This window comes from Mesoplodon mirus (assembly GCF_964341445.2).
Source record: "Mesoplodon mirus genome assembly, chromosome: 9".
Classification (NCBI taxonomy): Eukaryota; Metazoa; Chordata; class Mammalia; order Artiodactyla; family Ziphiidae; genus Mesoplodon; species Mesoplodon mirus.
Genome location: NC_138985.1, coordinates 75,895,184 through 75,901,183, shown reverse-complemented (window position 1 = coordinate 75,901,183; position 6,000 = coordinate 75,895,184). Strand labels below are relative to the sequence as shown.

The 6,000-nt window shown below is 36.1% G+C and overlaps 1 long non-coding RNA gene across 1 annotated transcript in view; it reads right to left on the bottom strand.

Moving 5' to 3' along the window:
• Positions 1–261: 261 nt before the first annotated feature.
• LOC309810508 overlaps positions 262–6,000 on the bottom strand; it is a 50,567-nt gene continuing 44,828 nt past the window's right edge. The window contains exons 4-5 of the long non-coding RNA XR_014295007.1: positions 884–958; positions 262–318 (exon numbers count right to left, since the gene is read on the bottom strand). This is a non-coding gene — a long non-coding RNA (uncharacterized lncRNA). The remainder of the gene's footprint in view (positions 319–883; positions 959–6,000) is intronic.

Sequence of the window (6,000 nt, the reverse complement as noted above, 5' to 3'; positions counted from 1 at the left end):
GAGTCTTTGAGGAACTAGGAGTCTACTTCTGCCTGCCTGCTGTGGATTTGAAGCTGCTCTGGTGAGCTGAAGAGACAGAAGAGGGACTGGATTTCCTACTCACTGGCTGTCAGTCCAAAAAAGAAGCTGCTTTGCTTTCCACCATATGCTGGTTGGATGCTATAGGAGATATGTCAGCAATCTGATCTTAGTGACTTCTAAAGAATCACAAAATTATGACAACAAATGAAAAATGCACCTCATTTAAAGGCACTCACTTACCTAAGAGAGGAAGACCAAATTGAATATCTAGTATGGGCAGCTCCCACTGAAAGAGAACTGAAGAAAAGGCAGAAAAAAATGTTACAAAGCAAGAGAAAACAAAAGATGTTACAAAGAATGTTACAAAGCAAAACAAAACAAATAGTACCAGAACTCTTTCAGAAAATAACAAAGGAGGGAAGATATCCCTCTCATTTTTTGAAGCCAGCATTATGTTTACATCAAAGCCAGCAAAAGACATTACATAAAAAGAAAGCTATAGATAGATATCCCTCATGAACATAGGTAGAAAATTTCATAACCAAATGTTGGCAAGTTAAATTTAACAATATATTAAAAATATTATGCAACATGACCAAATCAGACTTATCTCAGAATACAGGTTAGTATAGCATTCAAATAGCAATGAATATAACTCACTGTATTTTCAGACTGAAAAAGAAAAAAACACAATGATTTCAATAACTGTAGAAAAAGCATTTACCAAAACCCAACATCCATTCCTGATTATAAAATCTCTCACCAATCTAATAATAGAAGGGAACTTTCCCAAACCAAGCAAGAACATCTACAAAAACCCAATGCTAACATTATATTTAACGTTGAAACACTGAATGCTTACCTATAACTTCATGAACAAGGCAGGGATATCTGCTCTCACCACTTGTATTCATCTTAATAATAGAGGTTCTAGACCCTGCAATAAGGGAAAAAAAGGGAAGGGGAAGAAAAATCATAAATATCAGAAAGGAAAAAATAAAACTGTCTTAATTCAGAGATAAATATGATCTTACATGAAATAAATTATAAGGGGTGTGCAAAAAAAGCTATAAAGTAATAAGTTTAGGGACATCAAATATTCAAGGTCAGTATGAAAATTTATTTCTAAATACTAACAATAAAATTGGGAATTGAAAACAAACATACTATTTTACTAAATTATATCAAAATTATATACTACTTAGAGATAACCTTAACAAAATACGGGGAAGGACTGTACACTGAAAACTCTAGAACATTGTTGAAAGAAATTTTAAAAGACCAACATAGAGATACAGTATATCCCCTGATCAGGAGAATAAGTTAAACTGGCAATTCTCCCCAAATTGATATACAAATTTATTGCAAACCCTTTCAAAATTACAGCAGGCTTCTGTGCAGAAACTGGCAAGCTGATTCTAAAATATACATGAAAAGATGAGTAACCCAGAATAGCCAAAATAATATTGAAATAAACTGTAGCACTTATACTGCCCAGTTTCAAAATTATTATAAAGCTATTACAATCAAGAATTGTGGTTCTAGCAAGAGAAGAAACCCATAGATCAATGGAACAGAACTGAGAATCCAGAAATTAATTCTCACATTCATGGTAAATTCAGTTTTAACAAAGATGCCCAAGAACCCAATGAATAAAGGATAGTCTTTTCAACAAGTGGTACTCACACCAGTGTATAACCACATATGAAAAGATAAATCTAGCCTCTTAACTCACAACATATGCAAAGATTAACTCAAATTGGATCATAGACAAATATAAGAACTAAAACTATTTCAAAAATTGGGCAAAATATGTGAAGAGACACTTCAGCAAAGAAAAAGCATATACTTATATGTGGCAAATAAGCACATGAAATTGTGCTCCACATCATTTATTATTAGAGAAATGAAAATTAAAATCACAATGAGATACCATTACAATTTAGAATAGTTAAAAGAATAAAAAGATGAAGTTTTGGAAAGAATGTGCAGCAAGTGGAACTCTTATACATTGCTGGCAGGAATGCAAACTGGTATAGCCATGTTGGAAAGCAGTTTGGCAGTGTCTTATAAAGGTAAACATGTACTCAACATACAACCCAGCTATTGCACTCCCAGGAGAAATAGAAACATCTCTCTACACAAAAAAGTTGTATTTGAATGGTCTTAGCAGCTTTATTCATAATAGGATAAAACTGAAAAAAATCCCAATCCTTATGAACTGGTGAGTGGGTAAACAATGGGTGACAGACCAATATAATGGGATAAGCAATCAAAAGTAACAAACTACTGATATTCACATAAATACATGATTTTTTGCATAGATGAATGTTAAAAGCATTATACTAAATGAAAAGTCAGAATCACCCAAAAGTTGATACTGTATGATTCCAATTTATGTAAAATTCTAGACAAGGCAAAATTGTAAAGATGGAAAGGTCAGTGGTTGACTGTTCTGTGGGTGGAGGAGAGGATGAACTGTAAATGGGTACATGGAACTGGGTGAGGCAAACGTTCTTAGGCTTTCGCCAATTTTTGAATTATATTGTGTCTAAATTATATCTCATATAGTGGAGAATTTTGAAAAATGCTATGCAAGTACCCCTATCTATCCAAACTCACACTACACAAACTCTCCTTATCTGAACTTAGGGGCCTGAATTCCAGACAGCTACCTTCTGAAACACAAGGAGAGCAAGAGTGCTGGCAACATGGAGAAGAGCAGCATCCTTGCATGGCCTTCACTGTTGGACTTTATAATGCAGGCCCCCTGCTGAAGTTTCCTCCACAGCGTGGATGTGTGGCCTTCACCCAAATATCTTCAAAATCTCTGGCAGCCTTTGCACCCCACTCACACCCCATCACCAAAACCAAAACATAAAACAAAACAAAAACAAAACCCAAATCTCATACAGATTTAAAGTTTGTACGATCTTCCACAGAGGAAATAATATTTTCCTTCCAGGAGCTCCTCTGAGACTTTACTTGCTTCTAACTTAAAACTTTTCAAATTCAATGTGTATTATTATATTTTATTTACATTTATGTACTCTATTGGATTGCTCCTTATTTATTTTTTTTTTTTTTTGCGGTATGCGGGCTTCTCACTGCTGTGGCCTCTCCCGTTGCGGCGCACAGGCTCCGGACGCGCAGGCTCAGCGGCCATGGCTCACGGGCGCAGCCGCTCCGCAGCATGTGGGATCCTCCCAGACTGGGGCACGAACCCGTGTCCCCTGCATCGGCAGGCGGACTCTCAACCACTTGCGCCACCAGGGAAGCCCGGATTGCTCCTTATTATGAAAGCTATTTCTGGTAATTAGTTTTTGTGGCCTTACAATGCTTTGGTACAGTGGCACTGACCCAGTAAAGCATATTTCAATGTTTTTTCATGTGTGTGATTGGTCTAATTGTCTTCAGGAAATTCTTCCTACAATCCAAGCTATCAGATATAACCATCTTTTCTTACAAGCTAGTATTTCTTATAGTTAAAGTCTGAGAAATTAATGTCATTTTGAACATCTATTTGTTTACATTAAACAAATTTTATATTAAATTAAAATGTATTTTAATTCTTATATTGAACAGTTGTTTCTGTTTATATTAAATTAAAATTCTATTATAGATTAGAAAAGAGAAAAGTATATGTGTGAGTGTGTGTATGTGTGTCCCTTTTATAAATTATACCATATGCCTACCAGATTATCAGTTACTTGAATATTTATTACAAGGTGTCCACTTAATATGAAAAAAATTATGAGTGCATTTCAGTAATTTTTTTCTTCCATCTTTTCCTTCTCTCTCCAGGTTCCTGTTTTGTTAAAGAAAGAAGATAATTTAAAAACTCACAAACCTATCCTTTAAAACCATATACTGAAGACATAACGCTTGTAGAATTCATAAGCACTAGAAAAATATACATATAAATTTTAAAAACAATTATTTATTTAAAGTTCTGGGTGATGGAATCTTTTCTTTCACATCACTTATTTTTCACTATTCCTATTTGCTATTTGAAGTGGTATCTACTCAAAAAAAATTTTTTTTTTTTTTTTTTGCGGTACATGTGCCTCTCACTGTTGTGGCCTCTCCCGTTGCAGAGCACAGGCTCCGGACGCACAGGCTCAGCGGCCATGGCTCACGGGCCCAGCCGCTCCGCGGCATGTGGGATCTTCCTGGAGCGGGGCACGAACCTGTGTCCCCTGCATCGGCAGGCGGACTCTCAACCACTGCGCCACCAGGGAAGCCCTACTCAAAAAATATTAATCAATGATAATTCAACTTATGCATATATTCAGACAATATAATTATTTATACTAATTGAAAAGCAATTAGAATTTAAAACGTTAAAATGTTCTATATAATCAAATTAGTACTTCTGAAAATATAACACATTTTTGCCTGCAAGTATAAATTATAGTTGAAAATTTATCAATAATGTTACCCAGAAATAAATAATAAATAAATGTCTCTCTGTGGCTTATAAAGAATGTATTCTCTTCAAACATCTCCCAGATTTTAACATTTTGTAGACACATTTTTTTTAGTTTCCTTTAAATGAGAAAGACAAATAGTTGATATTAATGAAAAATGCTCTTCTAAGAAAGTGTAAAGCAGTTTTATTTTAGTTCATTCTGAATGAAAGGAAAAATTTTACTCAAATGCAAATAACAAAATCTGAACTAACAGCATTCGTCTGTTCAAGTTAGTAATCTGTCGCTTCAGTTATCAGAAAATGAAGTGAGTCATTTACAGTCTTGCATTTATAATGCTGATCCAGTGAATATAGTTGATCTCATAGATCAGAAATTCATAAGTTCAACTCTGACACCTCTCATTTTTTATATCTATTTTGGTACTATTTATGCGTAGACTGTTGAGAGTTTTCAAGTAAAAGAAACTGTGCATTTGATCCTTATTTATGAAAACAGCAAAAAATTATAATTAATAAAAATATAAAGCTTGAGTTAAATTCTTTCTTTATCTTAAAACACTGGCCTGGAATTTTAGGGACCATTGTAGCCACAGACAAGCACTGCACCAAACATCAATTAAGCCATTGAGAATCATCAGTTCATCTCGTATAGATCATCACAGGATCAGAATGTTGAACGTGTGCCCTCTATTTCATGGAGAAATCTATGTATAGAAGCCCCTGTATATAATAAAAGTTCCCAGCAGCCGGGGTCGGGGGGACAGAAGGAGCAGAAACCACATACTCAAAAGCATTTCTATTGAATAATTTACTGTTATGATTAGCACCTTCAGCCTATTTAATAATGTTCAAACAATGTTAAATATACTGTCCAAGAAATGAGCTATTTTGGGCCTCCCTGGTGGCGCAGTGGTTGAGTGTCCGCCTGCCGATGCAGGGGATACGGGTTCGTGCCCCGGTCTGGGAGGATCCCATATGCCGCGGAGTGGCTGGGCCCGTGAGCCACGGCCGCTGGGCCTGCGCGTCCGGAGCCTGTACTCCGCAACGGGAGAGACCACGGCAGTGAGAGGCCCGCATACCGCAAAAAGAAAAAAAAAAAAAAAGAAATGAGCTATTTTTAACCAATCTAATAATACTCATTTTGAAACTGACCCTTCACAACTCTTCTGGATCTCAAGGGAACCTCAGCTCTTGTTATCTCTACTCACTAGTGTGGAGCAATTAACACATACCCCAGCAGCTTAGTTTCTGTTTGACTGTGATTATTTTAAGTGTCAGGGGACTGAAAACAGTCTTATAAGACAGGCCATGACATGATGAAACAGTCTCTCTAAAACCATGGTATAGTCACAGTTCCACAGGTTTAAACTGAGAGGCAGTTCTCCAAATGTATTTACCCTAGTTAACGCCTAGCAAGGATTTAGTTATCTATTCTGTACTGTATTACTTTGACCTGGACATTTTGCAGATTTAGGAAAGATGCTTCAGAAGTGGATAGAGGGAGAGAGGGGAAGATGGCGGAAGAGTAAGGCGCGGAGATCACCTTC